The sequence below is a fragment of the Notamacropus eugenii genome, chromosome 3 (genome assembly GCF_028372415.1).
Source record: "Notamacropus eugenii isolate mMacEug1 chromosome 3, mMacEug1.pri_v2, whole genome shotgun sequence".
In the NCBI taxonomy this organism is placed as follows: Eukaryota; Metazoa; Chordata; class Mammalia; order Diprotodontia; family Macropodidae; genus Notamacropus; species Notamacropus eugenii.
In genome coordinates this window covers 189,091,969-189,105,651 of record NC_092874.1, presented here as the reverse complement: position 1 = coordinate 189,105,651, position 13,683 = coordinate 189,091,969, and the positions used below count along the sequence as shown (strand labels likewise).

The 13,683-nt window shown below is 36.1% G+C and overlaps 1 pseudogene; it reads left to right on the top strand.

Moving 5' to 3' along the window:
• The window catches only part of LOC140531937 (nucleoporin NUP35 pseudogene), a 39,300-nt pseudogene extending 25,866 nt beyond the window's left edge, over window positions 1–13,434 (top strand).
• Window positions 13,435–13,683: the final 249 nt, after the last annotated feature.

Below are 13,683 nucleotides of genomic sequence, written 5' to 3'. Positions count from 1 at the left end.
AGAGAAAGCAACTGAGAATTTCACTTAAAATAATTAAAGAATTATAACCTAAAAAAATCATGTTATACAATACCAAATTCATTTTTCTTAACTTTTGGTAGAAAATATAGACCCATATTGTAGGTGGAGAGAAGACAGACCTGAAGTCCCAAACTTGGTTTTTACAATATATCCTCCTACTCTAGAATGGGACAAGTCATAGCATCTGTCCTAAGTATAGGAACTAATGATCATTTCTATGTTTTGTCCATCCAACTACATATATACTGTTGTATGGGCAATACACTTTCTTCATCTATTTGAATTAAGAGATGAAATAATAGTTTATAGTCAGACAAAAGTCAAAGTTTCTAATTAAGGAAACAGAAGACTTGGGGGTAATGGTGAGAGCTGCTATAGCTCACAGATTGTTGTTCATCCTTTGTTTTCCAAGAGGACCAATTACATCAGGAGAGTGATGTCTTGACTTGCAAGTGAATCAGATTTAAGTGAGGTAGGACTGTGCAAAGTCATCAGCCTTACTCTTTCCCATAATGTCACTGGAGTACAGTGGCAAGATATAAGTAAGGAAAACTGGTGATGGGGTAGTATGGAAGAGGATTTATATGAGAAATAGGAGGTAGGGGTTGGAGATAGCATATTTCTATGGGATCAGGGAATAACTAATGCAGGAACTGAGAGAGAAACAGAAGACTGTAGATTATTATACACAGAAGTAGTCAATCAGTCCAAATGAGAACTGAAATTCATAATACCCAACAAGTATTGCAGCAGGTATTAGGACTGGCCTTGGTCTGAGTTGTCTCAAGCCTATTGGTACAGATTTTCCTCCTTTTTGGTAGTGGGAGGAGGAGCAGAGCAGTGTAAATAAGTCTAAATTACCTCTATTTTCACATGCTTAAAGAAATCTTGTATGATTTTGATATATTATTGGAAAGCTTATTGTTGGGAAGGTTTTTTAAAGAGTTATTTTTTAATCAAATGCTTCCTTTTGTACTACCCTCTTCTCTGCCCCGTCTAATGCTGTATTGTCTACATCTATCAGTCAGTTGTGCAACTCTAGTCTGCAGAAAATATCATCTGCAAATTCTTACCTGTACCTTTCTTATATTTGCATTAAAATGTCTTTGAGGCAAGCATATTTTATTGTCATAAATCTTTTTTGTAAAGACTTGGAGATAGACGTTCAGTCTACAGTTGTATTTTCTCACTCCCCTTCTGGGAGATAATAATATGGTGTCAATTTTTTTTCTATAAACTTGGGATTAAAACATAGATTTATAATTGGAAGGAACCTTGTAAATCATCTGGCACAATTCCTACATTTTGTAGATAAGCAATTTTCTCACAGAGAAGCTAACTGATCACATACATAGTAAGTGAAAGAACTTAGATATTAACCTAGGTCATTTGACTGCAAATTCAGCAGTCTTACTACTATTCCATTCTGCCTCCCTACCCTTGCTAAGGTATTTTGAAGTTTGTTTTCTTAAGGCTCTCAGAATTATAAAATTGTGTCACTTGTACCTTAGACTTCCTATATATAATTAATCATCTCTATTCCCCCTATATTTGATTTCCTTGATGCCTTTTGTATTTCCTTGTGCAGCACATTAAGAACATGATTCCTAGTCTAAATGTAGTGGCTCTACCATTCCTGGTAGTGAAAATGGATTGTTATAAAAATATTGAAGGGTATGTTTCAATTTTCACCTGTTTGATCTCTCAGGCCTCAGGATAATTAATTGAGCACCATTGTCAAGCTTTTTATTACTTTTTAAATTCTATTACTTCACACTCTTTTACAATGTAATACTGCTAAAAAATATCCTGTACCATTCTTCTTAGCATTTTTTATTATTTCATATTTGAAACGAGTGTTGCTCTTGATTATTGTTTCTTTAAGCTTGGCAAAACAATCAAATTGGTTCTGGTCAATGTAAATTCTGGGCTTCTTTCAGTTCCTTGTTTTGTCACCAGTAAACTTTAGACAACTATGACAGTCTGTATTGATGTCTGTTCATTTATCCATTTTTTTTTCAGTGTCAAAAGCTTGTTTATATGGGCCAGTTTGGAGCTGCCTTATACTTTTCACATTTTCTTCTAATTTGGTAATGCTTTGCATTTTTGCTTAAACAATTTTATGATCTGACTGTACCCAAACAACTGATTTGTAAGTAACTAACACATTGATAAAGTAATTTTCAATCATTTTCTTGTGTGTGTTTGCATGATTATATTTAGTTCTCATACTATGGAATCAGAATGCAGAATGAAGATAATATTTTCATTTGTGTTATGTTTTGTTTTGGTTTTTCTCATGCTTTCTCCCATTCACTTTAATTCTATGCAACATGACTAATGTGAAAAATTTGTTTAATAAGAATGTAGGTGTGGAACCCATATAAGATTGTGTGCTGTCTCAGGGAGGGAGGGGGAGAAAGTTTAAGACTTATGGAAGTAATTATTGAAAACTGAAAACAAATAAATTAATTTAATTTAAAAAAGCATGAGAGCTCAGCGTAGTGTCAGTCTTCAATACAGAGGTTTTGGGTTTCTAATTAATTTCGTAATCCTGAGCTATTTTTCCACTTTGTGTGTGTGTGTGTGTGTGTGTGTGTGTATGTGTGTGTGTGTATGTGTGTGTGTGTATGTATATGTGTGTGTGTATAAAATATATATATATATATATGTGTGTGTGTATTTGCCATTCTTTTCTATATCTACCTTTTGTGACTGCATCTGCCTCAGGCCAGTCCCTTGGTAGTATAGGTTCAATATTGAATACAAATAAGACAATTATAAGTCAAAGAAAATTAAATAGAGATTTTATTAACCATAACAGGAATAGAATATTCAATAAGGATAGACATGATTTGATTCAGTTAAGTGAAACTTTTTTGCCTTGGATACCAATCATAATCCACCAGGCATGCATCAGAGAGAACTCCTGGATCCCCTCATGTTTCATATGTACTTAGGCAACCAGGGAATGATGTCAGCAGAGAGGTCTATTGCTTTAGTCATCTGATGCACCAAGACTTGAGGATGGTCAAAATGATTTTTAAGGAAAATCTTGCTTAAGTTTTATGAAGGCTGAGTTTAGGATATTGCTCCCACCAGAGCCATTTTTAAAAGTTGAAGTAACTAGGTTTCATATAGATGTTGCTTCAGTTTGGAGGGGTTTTACTTTTTATTGTCAAACTTCAACACCATGCATTAGCTTCTCTTTCCACTGGAACTTCTCTCCATTATCCTGACTTGATTCTCTCTCATGAGTTTCTACTAGTACCTCCATTTGGGCCAGCAAAACTTCATTCTTCTTGCTGTACTTCGAATTTTCTAGCTTTCAACTTCATGCTCTTACCATTCAAACTCCTTCAAACCCCTCTTTCCCTTCCAACTTCCTTTTGTATCTTCTTACTTCATTAGAATGTAAGCTTTCTGAGGACAAGGCTATATTTTTACTTGTATTTGGAAACCCAGGACTTAGCATAGTACCTAGCATATAGAAAGCACTTAGTAAATATTTGTCTTACATTGCCTTACTGTATGAAATTTCTCTACCATGACGTGTGCAACAGATGTTAGCACGTAAACTACAATTATCCTTATAGCGGATTCTGTTAAAATACTTTTTATGAACACTGTAATAAGATATGACCACTCATCTCATGAACTAATATTTCTTGTTCTCTGCAGATGTAAGATAAAACCAACTCTGCTCACAGATTTCTTTGCTTCTCTAAGGAGAATGTATGAACCATCTTTACATTGAGTTGTAATTTCATTTTGTTTTCTGATATAATTTATAGTAAGAATTTTTTAAAATTGATATAATCCCCTAACATAGCATCTGTATTATAACTAGATATTCAGAGTACAAACAAATAATGTAATAATTATTAACATTCAAAACAAATAGTATCATTCTTAGTGACCTCTGTACTTGTTTCTATTACTCTACTAATTGCAACATAGAAGTAGAAGGAGGTCATGGAGGACTGAGGGATGTTTCACCTTTTCCTTTGTTTCTAAGAGTGCTATGGCTAAAGCATTTATTTCCAAGTGGCCAACAGTGGCGATGAGGCTTGATATCCTTACCTAGACTAGGTCTTAGAAAGTAGTTAAAGTGCGTTCCTTGAATTATACTTAAAGCCTTTGTAGCATGATTGAACCTTTCAGATGCTAAATCTTGCTGGTATAGCCTTTGAAAGTTTAGGGTCACCTTCATGCCATGATGAGGCATCATGGAAATTTATGCTGCTAGTAGAGTTCTATTTCTTTTTTTTTCTATTAGCAGATATCTTTATTCTTTGGACCTGGTAATTAATGTGTGCATGAATATAGCAGGAATTTGTAGAGTAATGTGGATTAGTGGCACAGTAAGACAGGGCAACTGTTAGTCAAATCTTGTTGGCTACAAATGCTCTTATTGTCCTTGCCATATGCTTTGATATTTGTAAAGTGTTTTGCGTTTTTGCCTAAGTGTTTCATGTATACAGATCTTATCTCATCAAATAAAATATAAATTTTGCTTGATAGATGATGAATCTTCTATGTCTTTCTTTCTGTACCTACCACAGTGCTATACACATGGTAAGCCCTTCATAGAGTGCATTTGTTATTTCATTTGTTAATGAATATTTTGCTCATTAATAATTTAATAAATTTTCATTTCTGTCCTAAGTATAGACTGGGATAGAAGGTGGCCAGAGTATGTCCTAAGGTTTTCCCAAACCATGATTTTGAATCTGTTATTTCTTATGTTAAACCTGGAGCAAATTTCTTCAGATATTATTTCCCTCCTACTCAATTCTCTCTTTTCACTCCAATGCTGTTTTACTGATTCAACGTAGATTTTTAGAAAGTTGTTGTTCCATCAGGTTACTTGCAATATTAAATCAGAACAATTTTAAATAGTTGCCTACTAAGCTGGGTGCCAAAGTTTGCTTCCTGCACCCAAGTACGGAAAGTTCAGTTAACTTTAATATGTGTCTTAGGTAAGCACAGTATGTTTTTTTTTTCTTATCCTAGTAGCCTTTTCAAACTATTGTGCCTTCTTAGAGTCACAGAGTATAGAGTCTATGAAAAATGAATTATTAATGCCTGATTCTCACAGCAATAGAATAAATATCTTTACCCAAAGAGTAGCATTTCTTCCATACTGTCAGACATTCTCTCTTAATATAAAATCCTGACCCTTTAGTAAGGTGTCCTTTTTTTGAATCACAGATTTGCTGACTTTAATAAACATACTGCTGTTACTTTTAATCAGCATAGAAATTCAGTTTGGGAACTTTATGGCCAGATTAAAAATCAAAAGTATAACCAAATAGTCGCAAATAATGTATAAATAAAACTAAAAATTGACTTTATAGCTAAGGTAGTTTCCACATAAATACAGATGGGCAATTCCACCCTCCTTCCCCACCAAAACACGTTAACTCTACAGGATTACAAATCTCTGTTTGGCAAAGGAAAGACTTAAGTACTGTAGAAGGAACTAGTGGTAAAGTTTATATCTTCCATTGCTCCAGGAACACAGTCAAATTTCTGCACTGCCCACAAGAGTGATGCAAATGTCATTAGTGACATTCATAGTCATAATTATGTGTGTATGTATATCCAAAAATATAGATAGACAGATGGATAGAAAATAGATCTTTCATCAGTAGGCTAGAAATAATCAGAATTTCAGAAAATCAAGACAGCCGTAATTTATAACTAAAAAAAAAAACTTAAATATTGTTGACTATCTGTTTTTTAGGTCTAAAATATCCTTATGGTCTCTCATCTTTTCTAATCTAATCCCTCTTATCTCAGTAAATAAAGCCCTTTCTCTATGAGGCTTCATAATTCCATCTGATTTATCATATGTTTATTAAGAGACTACTACGTACTAGGCAGTGTGCTAAATAGTTTACAAATATTATCTCATTTGATCCTTGCAACAACCCTGGGAAATGTTATTATTAAAATTATTATCCTCTTTTTGCAGTTGAAAAAACTGAGGCAGATAGAAATGAAGTCACTTGCCCAAGGTTATTCAGCTAGGAAATAAATGTCTGAGTCCTGATTTGTACTCAGGTTTGTCTTGACTTCAGTTCTCATCCTCTAGTCACTATGACATCTAGCTACTTCTAGATGCCTATACCATTTAACAATCCACAACAGGAAATTTGCCTTCTCTGGTGCCATTATTTCTTTCTCTCCATCTAGAAAAGCATCCTCATACCTCTGGAGACAATGTGGCTAATTCCTAAAGTGTTAATCTATGTAACTTTAGAACTCCAATCTGGAACAGATCTGCCCTGATAGATGATTGAGTATAAATTCACCTAGCCAGGTCATCTGATCAGTCCTTTCATCTCATTCAGTATTCCTGTGCCTCACAAGGCCAAAACTCTGTTCTTTGACTACTGCTCTCCTATTGTTTGGTCCTTTCTGAATGTAAATTCCTTGTGAACAGAGTCTACCTCACTTTTTAAAATTTGCATCCTCATTGTTTAGCACAGTGACTTGATGTAAAATGGTGATATAATGCTTGTTATATCCATTTTCATTTATTCTATGGTATAAAACAACCCAGAGAATATTTGCCTTTTGTCATAGAGGGTAAAGAGTTGGGTTTTTTATATATAATTTTCCAGACATGAGAAGGGAAGTAAAATTTCCTGACACCCTTGGAAATTCTATCTGGCTTGACTGGTACAAGTCATATAACTTTGGTTTTAAAGGCATAACCTGCTTTTCAAATGTATCAAGGAGTGTGTCATCCTTCTAATCTCCCAGAATTGTTACTACAGCATTGGTCTTGACTCCTCACCTTCTCTCATGCCACATGTCCAGTCAGATGTCAGAGCTTACTTTTTCTACCTTCACATACTTTCTTTCATCTGACTCCTTCTCTCCACTTATACAACTACTTCCTTATTTTAGGCTCTTATAAGTTCAGAACTAGATTATTAAGACTTCCCCCTAATTAGTCTCCCTGCCTTAAATCTCCTCATTCAAGTCCATCCACATTGCTAACCAAGAATTTCTCCTTTTTTGGAACTGATCATATCATTACCTTACTTAATCAACTTCCTAAGGTCTCTAAGGATAAATAGCAGGTCCTTCAACCCATCTTTCTCTCCAAAATGGACAATACTCTTCTGTTTGCCTTTTATGAGTCAACTGAACTTGATTTTTCTCTGTTCCTTATACATGAGACTCCATCTTTTGCACCTGTGTCATCTCACTGATCATCCATCCCTTTGTCTTGAATCTATTCCCTCCATCATCTCCACCTCTTAGAATCATTTTCTTCTTTCTGGGTATAGTTTAAGCAAATGTTTTTTTGCCATGAACTTCCAAGCCCTTTACCCTTACTGAAGCAAGACTATTAGCTTTACTGAAAACAGGGAAGTCAGTAAGAGAGTCATTTTGAAAGTTAGGATGATGATACATTTGGTTCTATAAATGTGGAGTTGGCCTGAAACATCTCCCCAGCTGCGAGCATCTTCCTTCTCAAACTACATTGTATTTTACCTTCTATATATTTGCATTTATCCACATTATGTTTATGCTGCACATATTTATATGTGTACTTGTTGTCCACCCTATTAGAATGCAAGTTCTTTGTTTCATTCTTTGTACTTACATACCCAGCACTTGAACATAGTGCCTGGCACATAGAAGGCGTTTAATAAACTTTTTTTGGTTTATTGATGAAAAAACCTAAATGATGCTTCCTACTAACTATGGTTCTTATTATATTTCTTATTAGTTCTTATATTTCTAGTACTGTTTTGAGGCATCTAGGTGTCACAGAAGACAGAGCACTGGACCTCGAGCCAGGGAGATCTGAATTTTGTGCGACTTTGGGGAAATCATGTAACCATGGTCTTCCTCAGGTTCCTTACCTGTAAAATGAGGATAATAATAGCACCTATCTCCCTTGTTTTTTGGTGAGGAGTAAATGAGATAATAACATTTGTAAACAATACTTAGCACAGTGGCTAGTATACATTGGTGCTATGTCAATCAATGAACATTTATGAAGCACCTATTATGCTTCAGGTAGTGTGCTAAGCTCTGGGCATACAAAAAGAAGCAAAAGATAGTCCCTGCCCTCAAGGGGCTTGCAATATAATGATATATAAATGTCATCTAATGTAATTTTATATCAATACAAAGTATTAAAATAAAAATTATTATTGTTGTTTTACTGCTCTTGAATAGTCACTGTTAAGAGTCCATTTCTGGTCTTGTTTATGTCATCAGATGTATGTCCATTCAACGTGGAAGTTGTATTCTCGGGGCCTGAGTGGCTGCAGAATCTGAGTCACAGCCCATTTATGTATTTTGGTTTACTGAGTTGCACCCAGGAATAGGAGGTAGAATATCTAGTTAATAAATGGCATTCACATTACTAAGACTCAAATGTTTGCATTTTTCTATCATTTCTTATTACCAAATTGTGCTCTTCCATTTCTAATCATGGTGTCCAAAATCTGGCTACTGGTCTGCACAGAACTGGCTCTCGTGATTTCTCAGTTCCTACTCTACATAGGCAGAATAGGCAGTATATGTGGTTTGATTTGCATGTAATTGCAACATGTCATTAGTCATAATACAATTCTCATGAACTGCCATAATGCCATGTTTCCTCAACTGGTTTAAAATGACCACCTTGGGAGAGATTTCTTTCTGTCATACATCAGAGGCTTTAACTCTAAAAGGCTACTTATCATTTAATAAATATTAAGCACCTGAATTTGGTTCAGAAGACCTTAAACTTGCATCCTAGCTGTGCTACTATCTCTGTGACTTTGGGCAAATTACTTAATTTCTCTTAATTTCAGTTTTATCATCTATGAGATTAAAGGATTAGACTAGATGCTCTCTAAAGTGCCCTCTATCTATAAATCATGTGAGCTTACTTAATGTATGTTCAGCACTATACTAGGGCACAAAATTAGAATAAGGAACAGCTCTTGATTTCAAAGAACTTATACTCTAGCTGGCAAGTCAGGACAGAGAACATATGCAAATCAGAAGAAAAGAGGAATATGTTTTGGGAAGGCAAAGTTCTACTCTAACCTTCTCCCATTAGCACATCAGCATGTATTCGTTTATTAAATTTATCTCCCTAGAAATCTAGAAAGTCATGGAGTGGCAGTTTGAATGAGATATAAGTAAGGATACGCTGGTAAATATTTAACAACTGGCTTTTAGGGTGGGGGGAGAAACAAAACAATGCATATAGAACACTTTAAGGTTAATCCGAACCTACCTCCAGTGATATTTTGAGGATACAACAAGATAATAATATTTAGTAAGAATAGAATTTATTTCCAAATTTATATATCCAGCCTTTTCTGAGCTAGTCAAACATTTCAAATTATCTCTTGGCCATCTCAAAATACATGATTAGTAGGCATCTCAAATTCAAGATGTTATAATTGAACTCATTAACTTTCTCCCGGACTTCCTGATTGTTGTGAAGGGCCCCACTGTTTCCCTAGTCACCTAGGCTTACAACTTCAGCATTGTCTTCAACTCTTCATTCTCACCACATCCAATCTCTTGCCAAATCTTTCTGTTTCTACATTCAAAATGTCTCTTGCATATATTCCCTTCTATCCACTTTTAAAGCCACAGCACTAGTTCAGACCCTTAACCACCCCTTGCTTGGAGCATTACAGTACTGTTCAAACTGATCTTCCTGCTTTCAGTTGCATTCTACTCCAACCCATCCTTCACTCAGCTGCCAAGGTAAGGCACAAGTCTGACCATGTCAACCTCTTCCTCAGTGAGTTCCAGTGGTTCTCTCTTTCCTTTAGCATAAAATATAAATTCCTCCTTATATAGCATAAGCTCTTCATGTACTGTTTTCTACCTTTTAGTCATCACCATCATCATCATTTTCTTCTTCTTCTTCTTCTTCTTCTTCTTCTTCTTCTTCTTCTTCTTCTTCTTCTCCTTCTCCTTCTTCTCCTTCTCCTCCTCCTCCTCCTCCTCCTCCTCCTCCTCCTCCTCCTCCTCCTCCTCCTCCTCCTCCTCCTATTTCTCCTTCTCCTTCTCCTTTTCCTCCTTCTTTTTCTTCCATCGTCATCACCTTATCATCATCTTCATCATCAACATCGTCATTGTCATCGTCATCGTCATCATCACATTTATGTAGCACTTTAAAGTTAGCACTTTGAGAATATCTCACTTTTCCCTCACAACAATCTACCTCCCAGGTAGGTATTATTTTTGTCTCCATTTTACAGATGAAGAAAGGGCATCGGATAGAAGTTAAGTGACTAGCTCTCAATCACACAGGTAGTAAGTGTCTGAGACAATATATAAACAGGTCTTTTTGACACATTATCCAAAGCCTTACCCATCAAACCACCTACCCGTACCTTCTTATACTTTACACCCTCTATGATACAGCTTCACTGGGCTACTTTTAATTTCTAGAACACAACATTCCTCCTGTCTCCTTGCCTTTTCTTTGGCAGCCTCCAACTCTTGGAACATTCTCTTGCTTTATCTCTGTCTCTTACTTATTCTGGCTGCCTTTAAGAATCAGATCAAATCCTATCTGCTGTGGGAGTCCTTTTCTGGTCCTTTTTTGAGTTGCTAACTGCTTTTCTCTCAGATTTTCTTCCATCTGCTCTGCATATAGCATATATGTACTTGATTATTTTCATATTGTCACCCTCAGAATGCAAGCTCCTTGAGGGCAAGGCCTTTTTTAAAAAGCATATTTTATTTTCCCTTTCTTTTCTTTTGTGTCTTTCTCTTATGTCATTAATATTGACCACAGTGCAAGTACTTATAAAATATTTAATTTACTAACTATGTCTGACATCACACCTAAATTTGCCCCTTTGCAACTGCTACACATTGTGTCTAGTTCTGCTCACTTGGATCAAACAACACAATTCTAATTCCTCTTCCACATTATCTTTGTGTTTTGCCCTAGGGTAATAAGTTGGAGTCAACTTGAACTGACTTGGGAGAGCCAATTATAAAATTTTCATGGTGAGCATTCACCCTTTGGAAACAGGAAGCTAAAAATTTGGCCTTGACTTATTGTTGTGTTGATTTTCAAACTTAAGAAAGTGATAGAGAAAATATTAATGATATAGATTATACTTAAAAGTTTGTTGCTTATACTTTTTGGAGGTGGGGACTGCTATTAAACATTGGCTCAGGGAAATGGTGCTCTCATCAAGTCTATAAGGGTCTGATTTTTTTCACTGTGCCTTAGACTCTCCCACCTTCATATTCTCCTCCTATTATTTTATGTATTTTGTTACTTTAATTTTTTGTGTCCATTACCTTTTTGATTTTTCCAGTTTGTAGTATTTCATATCACCATTTCCTAGCAGAGTTATATATTCAGGAGCAACCCTTATCCAGATGGAATATTCTGGAGTTTCAGTTTGCTACCCGAAACCTCTAGGGTAGAGTGAGCAGCCACTCTCTGGTGCTTGTGTGTCAGTCTTCCTGCTCCTGCTCTTGATCAGTTAATCAGGATTTGCTGACGCTTTCATTTGGACCAATTTTGCTACTGGAATTGTTGACCTACCCTCTAATTCAAGCCTAATAGAATGAAATGAATGAAGAAAACCACACAGCTAAGGTAGCCATTCCTAATGTCACTCTAGAGTCTCCTCCATAACCCCAATTTCAGTATAGTCTTTGGAGTCAAGACAGAGAGAAATGGTCTTAGTTGATGTGTTTCTCCTTAATAACATTTTACATTTTTATAACACTTGATAGTTTTAAAAGTGTTTTCACTTATGTCACTTTATTTAATCTTTACAACAACCTTGTGAGACAGGCAGAATAGATATTGTTATCCAGCTTGTGAATGAGAAAAGAGGCTCTGAGAATTTGAATCATTTGCTGGAGGCTAGGAAGTGTGAAGTCAGAACTAGACCGTACATTTTCTGACACCAGTGGAAAAGTGCTCTTTCTAAAATGAAGGTTTCAGGCCAACTTCACATTTATAGAATCAAATGTATCATCATCCTAACTTTCAAAATAGCTCTCTTACTGGCTTCCTCGTTTTCAGTAAAGCTAATAGTCTTGCGTCAGTAAAGGAAACAGGCTTGGAAGTCCATGAACTTAGATTTAGAGATTAGGGAATTTAGAAGCAATCTCATCCAATCTCTCTCATTTTCCAGATGAGAAAACTGAGACTCAAGGGTAGTTAAATGACTTGTCTAGGGATTCACAACTAGTAAATGTCAGTGGTAGCATTTGAACCCAGGTCTTCCTTACTCTACATCCTATACATTATTCAGATCATTTCTGTTTCTTCCACATAGCCCCCAAAACTCAACAAGTCATTAAGTCAAGTTGATTCTTTTCTATACCACAATGCCTCTCATAGATAACCCTTTTCTTAAATTCCTACTGCCACAATGTTAATATAATACCCCTTCATTGTATTGCACGTTCCTTAACTACTTCAGCTACGTGGCACAGTGGATAAAGTGCCAGGCCTGGAGTCAGAAAGACTCATCTTCCTGAGTTCAAATTTGTTGTCAGGCACTTACTAGGTACCTGACTCTGGGCAAGTCACTTAGTCCTGTTTGCCTCAGTTTCCTCAACTATAAAATGAGCTGGAGAAGGAAATGGCAAACTACTGTAGTATCTCTACCAGCAAAACACAGAGTCAGACATGATTGAAAATGACTGAACAGGTGCCCCTTCCCAAGGAGAATGGTTTCCACCATTTTTGAAAATCAGGAAAAGCCAGTGTGAGCACCTCTTGCTGCCATCATGGCCACCTTTTCCATGGAGCCCCAGATGCCTTTGATGGGAGCTGGGTTCACTTCTCCAAAGCCAGGAGTGAATGCACAGTTCTTACCTGGCTTTTTAATGGGAGATTTGCCAGCTCCAGTGCTGCTCTGTCTGCTTCTCAGCTGGTTCCCTTTTATACTCAAGGAGATTCCCTGACTTCAGAAGATCACCTTGACAACTCTTCGGTAACTGTATTCAGGTTTCCTCAAGCATCTGCTTTGTATATACTCCTTCAGTTTGCACAGTATGGAAACATAGTAAAACTTGTGATGTCTAACACAGGGAATTGGATGCATATTCATTATCAGTCCAAACTTCAGGCCTGAAAAGCCTTAAGCAAAGATGGAAGGATTTTTGGAGAGTCCATCATGATTGGAGCAAAGCCTTGTATAGATAAAAGTGTTATGGAAAGCTGTGATAGAAACACCATATCTTCTCCAGCATTGGCCTTCACACTACCAATCAAATCCTTAGGGACACCTGTACAGCCTTCAAGTACTCCTAGAATTTCTACCATGAGACCTCTTGCTGTAGCTTATAAAGCTTCTACTAGTGACTATCAGGTTGTTTCTGACAAGCTCCAAGAAAAATGAAAGTCTTGTATCTAAAGCAATGGAGTATATGTTTGGTTGGTAGTATTCCAGAAAAGAATCCCCTTGAAGGTGTTACACTAAAACCTGATTGGAGCTAGGAATGCTCTGCCAATTTCCTTTCAGTTAGTTGTATAACCACTTTTGACAGGATTTGGACTCTACATCAGACTTTTTAATACCTTTTTTTCTTTAGGAGTACTGCGTATTTGTAGCTTGCACTTTAAATGATGGATGTGACATGGTTTTAAGAAACATCGTACATCTGTCAATAGAAAGTCACAGTGTTTGATGT